Source organism: Hibiscus syriacus, unplaced genomic scaffold, assembly GCF_006381635.1.
Source record: "Hibiscus syriacus cultivar Baekdansim isolate YM2019G1 unplaced genomic scaffold, ASM638163v2 tig00111954_pilon, whole genome shotgun sequence".
Classification (NCBI taxonomy): Eukaryota; Viridiplantae; Streptophyta; class Magnoliopsida; order Malvales; family Malvaceae; genus Hibiscus; species Hibiscus syriacus.
Genome location: NW_024063221.1, coordinates 826,110 through 838,200, shown reverse-complemented (window position 1 = coordinate 838,200; position 12,091 = coordinate 826,110).

The window sequence follows — 12,091 nt, the reverse complement described above, 5'->3', positions numbered from 1 at the left end:
TAAGTTTGATATTGAAATAATATAATTTTCAATTATTAGAAGAACGAGAATGGGTGATTATTCTTTGAACAAATACGTAAGGGTTATATGAAAAGATTGTGTGTATAGTAATACATACAAGGATTAAGAAACGAGCAAAAGCTTGATTTATGTGCAAAACACATAGAGAATGATGAAAAAGATCAATTGATCCATAATATTGAGGATTAAGGATTTGGGGTTGCTGTCTATATAATGAATAATATTATATGGACTTATAAAGATGTGGACGTATATGAAGAATTGAGTATGGGAAAATGGTAAGTTTGCTAGTGGTAGCAGGAAATATTAAGGGAAGCAACATGAAAATATTAGAAGGCATGATATTATAAAGGCATGCAGTGAAAATTCGAGGATGAATTTTCTTTAAATGAAGGGAGATTTGTAATATCCTAAATCAGGGTTAGTGACTAAATTGAAATTTTGAAAGTTTTGTGCTCAATTTAGAAATAAATTAAAAGTCTTAGGATTTAAGTAAAGAATTTTAATATTGGATTAAATAGCAAAGATGGATGAACTAAAGGGGCAAAATGGCATTTTCATGGGAAAGATTTTTATCTTCCCTTTTTGAGTATTATAAAACGTGGGAAATATGAGAGAGTTCCACACTTCTCTTCTTTTCCACCGTGAAGCCATAAGCAAAGGTAAGATCTCTTGTTAGTTGATATTTAGCTAAATTTAGGATTTGGTTATGATCATTGGATGATAATTAAGCTTAAGGAAAGCTTAAATCATCTTAAAAACAAAGGATAGTGGAATTACGAGAGATTCAAGATTAAGAGTTTTTGAATGAAATTTTGGAATAGAGTTCACTTCCAATTTGACTTGTCATCTATGAGAATAAGAAGGTAGAAATGTTAGAATTAAGTTTGGGTAACATGGAAAATTTGGTATGATTATTGATTTCTATATGGAGAATATATTTTTGAGGTTTAAGATGAAATTAATGGGTATAAATTAGTTTAAGTATGTATATTTGAGTTAAGAATATTAAAGGAAGTGAAATAGGAAGTGTGGAACTGAAAATGAAGTGATTCTAGAGCTCAAAACATGATTTCTGGGCAAGGGGGAATCGATACCCATTCAAAGGGGAATCGATACCCCCTCAACCAAACCAGAAATTCCAGAATGTCCTTGGGGAACCGATTCCCCCATAGTAGGGAACCGATTCCCCCTAAAAGAAAAAGTGATTATTGGTTTAATGAGTTCGGTTAAGTTTCTAGTATCAAATTACAAGGTGTATGTATCTAATAATTGCCTTAAAATGTATAGTTATGTAGGTTCAGAGCCTGAACGAGTTCCGGAATCATTGTCAAGTAAGATCGATCAAAGGGAAAGATAAGAGATTGGAATTGACTAGTGAGGCCAGGTGAGTGAATATTCAATAGTATATGATGGGTGATGGGAAGAAGACTTGCGATGAGTCTATTTCCTGAAGAGTTACATATGAATTCATGATTAAAGGCATGAGTTGAATATGAGTGTATGTATGCTTGATTATATGAATTGATATGTTTTGTATGTGCTATGTGGTTTATGTACAAACACTATTAAGTGTTAATGAGAGAATATCAAATAAGTTATGAAATTATATGAATATAGAAGATAAGTCAAGAGATGTAGGGAAATTGAAATAGAGGTTTATGAAGAATCATATGAGAATAAATATAAGTAATAAGATAATGAAATATAAGACTATTTGAATACATGGTTATGAGAATTAGTAAAATAGAGTTATTTGATTTAATGGGAATTGAGGAAACTAAATAAGATTGGATTATAAAATGGAATATGAATAATATATCAATTAGGGAACTTGAATATAAAGCGATGATATGTATATATATATATGATAAATTATACGCTAAAGATCTATGGAGTTATATGAAAATGTTATAAGGAATATATGAAATTGAATTAATTAAATGAATTAAAGTAGTATATAAATAAAATATGATTAAGTGAAATATATATGTTTAGAAATACGACATAAGTTTTATAATCTAAGGGAATACAAAGAAATAAAGCATAAAGTAGACGAAATGTGATAAGTTATTATATACCTATATGATATATGTTATCAGGTAATATAAAAGGATTCAAGAAACTTATATAAGCTATGTGAAAGTGATCTAGGTGTTTATATGTGAATTTTCAGTAATAAGTTATATGAAATAAGTGTAGTGATTACCAGATCATAAGAGATAAGTCAGAGAATGTGAATAATATGACCAGAAATTATGAGCCTGTGTGATGAAATGAATATATGAAGACATGACTATGAGATATGTGATAAGAAGTTATGATTAAATGATCAAGAGATATAAGCTAAGGGATATCTGTGAATTACATGAAAAAGTGCTACGTGTAAGTGAATTACGTGATTATATGAATATGAAATCATATGAGAATTGACATGAACTACGTGATTACATGTATGTGTGAATGAAGCTACAAGCTTATATGAATATGTGATATGTTTATATGAATATGTGCAAGGATATAAAAGATCGTGCCCATGTTATGTGTCTTGAGAGCTTTGGGGTATAGTTGGCATGCCAAGAGTCGAGGGTCTATGGTCCTTCGGGACATATAGGTATCCTATGGAACATCTTAGGTCCTTTGCGACACATATTTGGTCCTTAACATATGTATATGATTCTTAAGGAATTTCTACGTGGTCTTTCGGGACGTATATGTATTCTTTGGAGCATGTATGAGGTCTTTTGAGACACTTACTTGATCCTTGGTATATGTATATGGTTCTTAAGGAATTTATATATGGTCCTTATGGACAATCTTTTATGGCACTACGGTGCAAATTCTACGCGGCACTTTGGTGCAATTATACGAGCTGTGGTGATAGCATTAGTGCACAACCTCTATAGACTCACATACCTATAGTTCTCACATATTTCCCTGGGTTAATCATGAGATAATAACAAATATATGTTTGTGATATGATAAATGTTGTATAAATGATATGATGTTGTGTGTGTATATTGTTTGATTAAGGGGTTTAAGTATAAAAGTATGTGATTAAAAGTTAAACTGTTGATAATGCTTTATGTGTATGTAGGTATATTTTGTTAAGTAATCTGATATGATTTTGTATGCTATGATGAAATAAGGTGATTTAGTATAGTATGATAGAATGAAACATGCATGCATTCTTCAAGGTTATTAAGTGCATTATAATTTTTATTTGCCTCACTAAGTCATCGACTTAGCATGTGAGTGTTTCACACGTAGGTTCCGGAAAGCTAGAAGAAAAGCTAAGAGAGCAAGACAAGTCAGCATCTCCCTTACAAATTTCAGATAAGAAAATATATGATTTAAATGATTTTGGTTGTTTTTTAATATAATTGGCATGTACTAAAGGATTGAGTAAATATGCTCTGATTAATTTTTTTTATTGTGGTCAAGTTATGTAAATAAACTGCTTTTACTTTAATTAAAGTTTTAAATTTTCTTTGAATTTTGTCAAGAGTCAAAGTTTGAAAAGTCAATGTGACACCTCGGACTCGTATCCGGGTCGGGTACGGGTTGGGGGTATTACACAACTACTCTTTTAATCTTTTATAGTTACAATTCTTTGACAAGTGTGAGTATTGACAAGTTTGTTTTGAGGTTAGCTACTTAAATTTTGTGCTTTGTTTCATCGATTTGTCCTTCTTTTTTTCTCGGTCCTTGTGAACATTATGGCATGCCCCTTTTTCTTGGCTTGACATTTTGATCGGATGCGAACAAAATGAAACAATTAGCATAGTAAATTGCTAAACTTTTTTAGAATATTTCTATTTCGGTTCTTTGAAATCTTTCATTTGTTCAAGCTTTATAGAATCCTTTAGTAAAGGCAGTGCAGAAATATCAGTCTAAAAACATAATTCATGTGTGCTTGTGTGAAGTTGAGTATAATAGATGTTTCTCAAATCCCTTAGTTCATCATCCACCGATACTCCGTATTAATTGAAACCTTGAACTTTTGTCGTTTCTTTGAATTTTTTTTCTTTGATTTAATTTGTCATTATTTTGGCATAGATGAGGGATTCATCTTGTCACAAAGTCTTTGACTTGACAACCACAGTGGAGTAAACACCGATCTACTAGGTATCCGATCAATGTCACAATTTTGAATATAATATATTCATAAATCCAGGGCTTTTGATTTATCTCTCTAACCAGTTGCTTTAACAAAATAGCTCTTGCTTTATTACATTTATCTTATAAAAATATTTCATTAATTTTCTGGGTATCAAGATTCAAGATTACTTAAGCTCGTTGAGAAGAATCTATTATAGTATGGGTGTCATTAAAAGTCAAAGAATTTCATCTTTAGAGTTCAATTTCCAAGCAACTGACCTAAACTAAATTCATCTACTCAACTGTTCCATCTATGAAGATCATGATCAACATCAAACGTCATCCATAGAAGTATAATCTAATCAGCTTTGCAAGATCATACATATGAGATGCCCCATTTTGTCCGCTCCTAACACATACCTGGATGTCAAGCCCTTTGATTGTCACTTTGTAGTAGTAGATGATTATATTGGTCCTAGTAAGAGAAGGGTGTGATATTCGGGTGTAGCTTTTAGATTAGGATCAAGGGTCCTTGTTTTGTAGAGGTTCAATCTTGTCATTTATCAAATATTTATAACCTCAATTATTAAAGAGCTTTTAATTGAGTTAATACTCAAAAAATTTCAAGATCAAAATTTGTTGATTACTCATAACCACAGAAGGTAACATTTTATTTAAAATGTTCAAATGTCAAATGACTTACACACGTTTAAACATAGGAAGAAAGGAAGAAAAACAACTTCAAACAAGATGAAATGCTTTTGATATGAGTGTAACAAAAATTCCTGATGGATGTCATAGCCTACTTATGATCAGAAAGCCCCATTAAAACATCGAATGTCCATGCCACTAAATCAATCAGATTTTGGACCTTGCGCTTCAATGCCCCACAATTCTCAATGGTGTGCCCTGAGCTCCCAATATAGTAGCTACATATGGCGTTAACATCATGGCCTTCAAGATATGGAGCCTCTTTTGGTTTGGATTGAACTGAAGTCATAAGGTTCTTCTCAACTAGAGTTGGGAGCAATTCCTCATATGTCATTGGAATTGGATTGATGAGAGTATTTTCACGGAACACCTTACGAGGTTTGGTCCCATGATTAGCTATATAAGATCCCACTATGTTAATTTCATCTCTTTTCGCAATGTCAATACTTCCAGTGCCTCTTATCTTGGCATTCTTGATAGCTCTTTCAATCATTTCTCTATACATGATGACATCAGAGTAACTCTTAGTGTCAGCCCCTAACATGTGGTTAACATATAGAGATTTTAATGTATCGATGAATAATGTGATGAACCCTCTTTTAATCAATGGTGGATGCACTTGAGATGCAACATCCCTCCATTGTTGTGAAAATTGTCATAAGCTCTCATTACGCTTCATCTCCATATTTTGCAGTGTTGTTTGATCAGGGGCCATATCAGTCATGTACTTGTATTGACCTAAAAAGGAATGAGCCAAATTATTCCAGGAGCGGATTTGAAAATGACTTAGTTGATTATACCACTTATAAGTGGTCCAGTCAAATTGTCTTGAAAGCAGTAGGTTAACATCTAGTCATTGTTGGTGTATTATCCTTCGAATAAGCATCGTGAGATAGGTAGTAGGGGAACTGGTTCCATTGTACTTTTCAAAATCTGGCATTTTAAATTTAGGCGGGAGCACCAAGTCAGGAATCAAGACTAATTCATTTGCATCCACTTCATTATGAGATCTTTGTCCTCTCGTACCTTTAAATGTCTTTCTGCACCAATTTTTTAAGTTATAATGGATCTCATTCTTGGCTTTTTTTCCATCTCATCAGAATCATACATGTTATGATCAGGAGGGTTATCCTGAGGATCTATCACAGTTGCCTGAGTCTTAGCGGTAGAGAAGTTTGCTTGGTGGCTTGGAAGCCTCTCGGGTGAAATGAGTAGATGTGAATTAGTATGTGCCATAACACACTACGAGGTCTTCATGGTCGAGGAAATCTTCTCTTTGCCTCTTTCTTAGTTGAGCCTAGTCAATTTCGCTATAATTTGGTCAAGCAAGTTGTCTTGGTTTTGCAAGATGCAATCCACAGTTGCCTTTTGCACTTGCTCCATTTTAGCTTCCCAATCTTTTGCATCCTTTGCAAATTCTCTTCCAGTTCTTTCTTTAGTTTCTCAAATTTTGTTTCCATTCTAAGCACTGTGTGAATGAAGTTACGCAGCTAGAAACAAATGACAAACAGAATGTAAAGGAGCGAATGTGAATGCAAAAACTGTTGATCCCAAAGATGAATATCATAAAACAAGTTTCATTAGAGACAAAAGTCTTCACTATTACAATATAGTCCATCTTTACAGACATGCTCTCGCTTGGTCTAAAGTAGGTTGATTCTTTATCTTTATACTCTCTGGACTTCCTTTAGCCATCAGTGCATGTCTGTGTATGTGGCTATTTGATTGAAACATTCTCTTCCCTTTTATGAAACATTTATATTCGATAGTCAATTGTATATCAACACCTTTACATTATGTAATGACGATGCAATGCAAAAAGGCCATAAATGACACAAAAATGAGAAGAAATGAATTAGTACAGGCAAGATAATCAATAAAGTTAAAAAATGATATTTAAAGATAAATATAACACCTATCCAATCATGATATCTACCCAAACATGCTTCTATTAAATAGCAATCCTACCCGGACATGCTTTCTACCAAAAATGATTTACTTTAAGAAATTAATCCTATTCGCATGGTATCTAATTCACAACTTTCAAAAGAAATCTGTTATATGAATTTAAAGAAAAATTTAAAGATTTAGAGTCGTTCCTCCTTCGTGTACACTTATTTCAGTGCCTACTAACGGATAAAGATTCTATATGGCTCTACCTAGGGTGACGACTCTATGGTTCACTATATGTATGGTTTCGGCTCTAACAGGGAAATATACTCGAATTGTCCTTGTTTTCGGTGCCCCCTTGGGATGCCAAACCCTCAATCATCACCCATCATAGGCTTAAACGGATCGAGTTCAATTCGAGGGAAGTCACTTCCCTATACCCATACAAGGATAAATCCCTACGAAAGTATAAGGCATATATACCCCAGAGGTTATTTGCTAAGGCTCATACGAAGAATAAATTCTTATAGAGTAAAGCGTTCACCCCTACTTAATTGGGACAGAGCTCGGGTGTAGAGCTTATGTCATGTAAATGCACGTGAGGTGTGTGAGGAGGAACACACAAACCTTCGACCAAAACAAAACAACAACAAAATTTAAAAAAAAGTACTTTTGAGAGAAATTTTGATGAAGCTGAAAATATGAATTTGAACATTAGTACAACTATTTACATAAAGAAATAATGCAAAATTCAATAAAAGGATCATAAGCTAACTATAGAATCGAACTTGTAATTTCCACCACGATGACAATGTATAAGCGGCTTACAGTTTAACTCTTTAAAGTGTCATCAGTGGAGTCGCCAAGCTATCGTAACGTCTTTTTTTACGAACGAATAAGTTTTCGATGAAAACCTCGAATTTACGACTTATTTGGAAAAAAATGAATTTTTTGTGTTTATTTTGATTAAATTCATTTTTAGTCACCATCGACCTTTGGGTTAGGCAGGTCGAACAACTAAAAACGTCTTTTAAACAATTTTAAAAAATCATTTTTAAGACAAAAAAAATTGATTTGCGCTTGTCAAAGATTCCTTTTAGGTTCAGGAGTCGATTACGCGTTGGGAAGGGTTAGCATCCCACAACACCCAAAAATTGGTACCTAATCGCTTGTATATTGTCGTGGTGGTGGAATTTATAAGTTTGGGTCGTAAATTAAATTACGATCAATTTATTGAACATTGATTAATTTGTTTCGAATTTTTTACTAAAGAACATTCCATATTTTGAGAAGAGACCACGAGATTTGACTCCAACTACTAGGAATGTTATCTCATCGATTTCTTCTCTATAAAAGAATGCCATCTCTTTATTCATGGTAACAAGAATACATGAGTCAAATATTCGTGCAATAAAATGTCGAATAAAAATGAAACAATGTTACTAAAGAAAATAAATCATGTATATTGCCATTATATAAACTAAAAAAGGAATAAGAATTTGTCAACTTATTCGAACACCTTAAGAAATTTGCACTATCAGTTTAATTAAAGAAAGTAGGAAAATTAAAAATACATTTATTTTATTTAAAGTGAATTTGAAAAAACAATCATCAAAAGAATATACGAATATACAATTTTTACTCAAAATAGACGAGATTTATTTGAAGTTCACTTTTCGTTCGAATGTTGTCTTGAATCACACTACTTCTATCAAGTTGTGCTTTTCATGCCCATTCTACGATAGAGTGCTCTTGAAAATATTCAAATAAAATATTTAAAAATAAAATTAACATCAAGTACAAGAAATATAAAAATATTGACAATTGGACATTTTATAAAATAAAATAAATGAATAAATAAATAAGATCAAACAAAATAGAATAAAAATTAGTAATATATATAAATATACAAGCGTCGGGGAATAAGTAAATATATACACACATATGTATAAATAATATGATGTAACAAATACAGGCAACAAAAGCCAAATAATAGTAATAAGAATAATAATTATAATAAACATACTTATGTAGTAAAAATAAAAGTAACATAGACCAAATTATGTAAGGATTAAATCAGAAAAGAAACAAAACAGTAAGTATAAATATAGAATATACCCATGAAAGCTCACATTTAAAAGTGAAAGCAGTGACTAAAATAAAATAATATAAAGATCAGTGACAAATTTCAAAGAAATAACATAGCAAACAGGTAAATAAATTGAAACGAAATGAAGAACGTAAGCCAAATCTAAAATATATAACATGTAAATAGTGACCAAAATAAAATAAAATAAATAAATAAAGAGGAAGATCAGGTGACCAAGTTGCAAAATCACGGCAAACCTATAGGAACTATATGTCGATTAACCCTAAACTTTATATCTAACATAATTTATTAATATAAAAAAACTAAACTAAAACAAAAAGAAAAGAGAAACGCTCTTTCCTCTTTTTCTCACCACGCGGCGCCACTTCACCAAACTCAACGGCATCCCACGCCGGTCACCATGCGGTCGTCGACCCTCAACTCCAAACTCACCAACATCGGCAACCCAAAAAAGTCCACACCGACCATCACCCATGGTGGCCAACCTAGTTCTAACCCAACCGAAACCAAAGCTCCGACTGCTCACCTCTCAAAACTATTCGACCTCGACAACGACGACTCAGAAAAGGGTAAGCGTTTCACCCTCTTTCTCTTCCTATTTTACTTTAAGGTTAAAAAAATATGCTGGAATGAAATATCAAAGTTAATACCTTTAAAATCTTTCTTTTTGTTGTTGTATTGATTTTTGAAAAGAAAAAAATGGTGAAGAAAAGAGTTACAGTTGGTCTCTTGTTTTAGTCATGAATCAGTTCAAAAAGAGCCTCCTTTACACTGATATATATTGGGGTTTTTATAACCCATTTACATATCTCTAAAATAAAAATATATATGTTGATTTATATTTTTTGCTTGCTGTTGTTGTTTATTGGAGCAAAGATGGCATGGCGGCATGGCATGGTAAGGCTGTTGTTTCACGTGGGGGAGAGCAATTGATGGTAGGGCATGGTGGGGCTTGGGCAGTAGCAACCATCGGGACAGACGGATTTAATGAGGGTAAGGTGAAAAATGGTGATTGCACTAGAAAGATTGAATTTAATTGTAACACCCCAATTTAGGGGCTAAAAATTAAGAAATTATAAAGTGGTGGATTTAATTGGTATTTTGAATGAAACTGTGGATTAAATTGTAAAATTTCAAAGTTGGCAGACTGTTTTAAGAAGTATAGGAAATTCAGTGACTAAATCCATGATTTAACCATTTTTTATTTGATGAAATATAAACTCTAAATTATAATTATTTTTGTTAAGAGCTAATATCGAAATTATCTGGTTAAGAAATTATGAAAATGCCCTTGAAAGGTAAAATAGTCCGAGTTGACCCTGAATGAGAAAGTACTTTGAGGATTTGTACTTAACTTGATTAAGTACGGATTTGATTGTTAAGATCTTGACTTAGTGCAGAAAAATTCTTGATACTCCGTTGGTAAAAATATGAGAAGGCATTTGACCCGAAAATATTCGAGTTACGAGTAAATACCTGAAGAACAATTTATCGGGGTGCTCTTTTATAAGAATTGTTTGAAGGGACTGAAATAGATGATAAATTCGAATTAAATAATAAGACAGGATGGAAGGAATTGATTGAAATACATCAGATTTATAGAATGACCAGAATACCCATGTAATGAAAATGACCCAAGAATATCGCCAAGCTCAGGAATGATTGGATATCCTCGAGTTCTGAAATGAATGGAATAAAACTGAACACCAAAATAACCTTATGACCTAAACTAAGTAAATGTCTTGGATTAATTAAGGAATCCAAATAAGCATAGGTGATGGACTACCATTAAAAGTAATGGAACAAAATTTATGTGAGTAGATCAACCCTATAGCTATGTCAATACCTGAATGGCATAGATATTACTGGAATACGTGTTCGTCTTCTCAAGTTTGGCTCGATGATAAATTTTGGAAGTATTCAACTCAGCTCAACTCTAGATCGCATTCAGTACTAAGAATTGGACGTTTGTTCGACAAATCAACCACGAAGACCAAATTGAATGAAATGGAAGCACAACGTGTATCTGAAATTTAGGAATGTTTGAATTACTCTAGAAAATCCCGAAGTAACTAGAATGGACTTGAATGCTAAATAAATTAAGTAACCTCAAGGACTGAGGATTAAATAAGTGATTTGGATGAATATGGAAATGTTAGTAAACATACATGATGTAATGTTCTTATGGATCATGAATTACAAATCAAGTACGTCAGTATTTCATGATATAGTGAAAGCATGAACATGAAATAAAGACATTGGAAGGTTTATTCAGCGATAATTTCGAAGATGATATATGGACTAGAATTGTGGTATTAAAGTATAAATACCCTGTAAGGACAATGAATTGAGCAGTCGACAAGCATTAATTCTGGGAGATACTCATTTGAAGTTGTTTGATAATGAAATCAATCGACATAGACTGTAAATATCCTGAACCTTCATTTCTTCTTTATCAGCTCAAGTCATATTCTGAATAACTGATGAATCCGTTAGTTATTGAACTCTTCCAATAGTGATTCTAAATTCCAACATTCTATCGACATACTGAAGATCTGTGTTTTTCTGCTTGATAAGATTATCCAGTACCTCTGAATAATATCTGTAAACTCTGGTGTGTTCCCTAATCATATAAATATTTTATTTGATTACAGACTTGAATTTTGTTCTGATACATGACTTGAATTCTGTTATGATTTCTGATCTGGATTATGTTATGATATATGTTCTGAATTCTGTTTTGATTTTTAATATCTCCGTTTAATGACGGAAAAATGTTTTAATTGGGGGGTATTGTTGAAGAAAGTATTTCCGCAGGTTCCTCGGCTTTGTGCTCAGGGCCTTACAAGTTGTGTGGGTTGGGTGTATGGTTCTGGGGAACCTACACATTCTGTTGTGAAGGGATGGGGGTATATGTATATATGTTTTAAAAGATCTGCATCTTTTTACTGGTTTTACGGGAACACACTAGATAACCTATTCAAATCTCCTGAACCTAGACATCCGAAATATTTCTCTGAACTGAAAGCTTATTGTCCGTTATCACCTGAATTATTAGTAGGATCTCCGCTCAGAAATAAAAATCTGTAGATATCAGAACCAATAAAAATATATATGTTTATCTGTATCTACACATTCTTCAGCATCATATGGTAGTTCTGTATTACTGAGCTTTCCGAAGCTCACTCTATTACTCATCATTGCAGGTTAAAAAAATTGTACCAGTGCAGTTATCGACTTCAGTAAGGGAATTCTTCC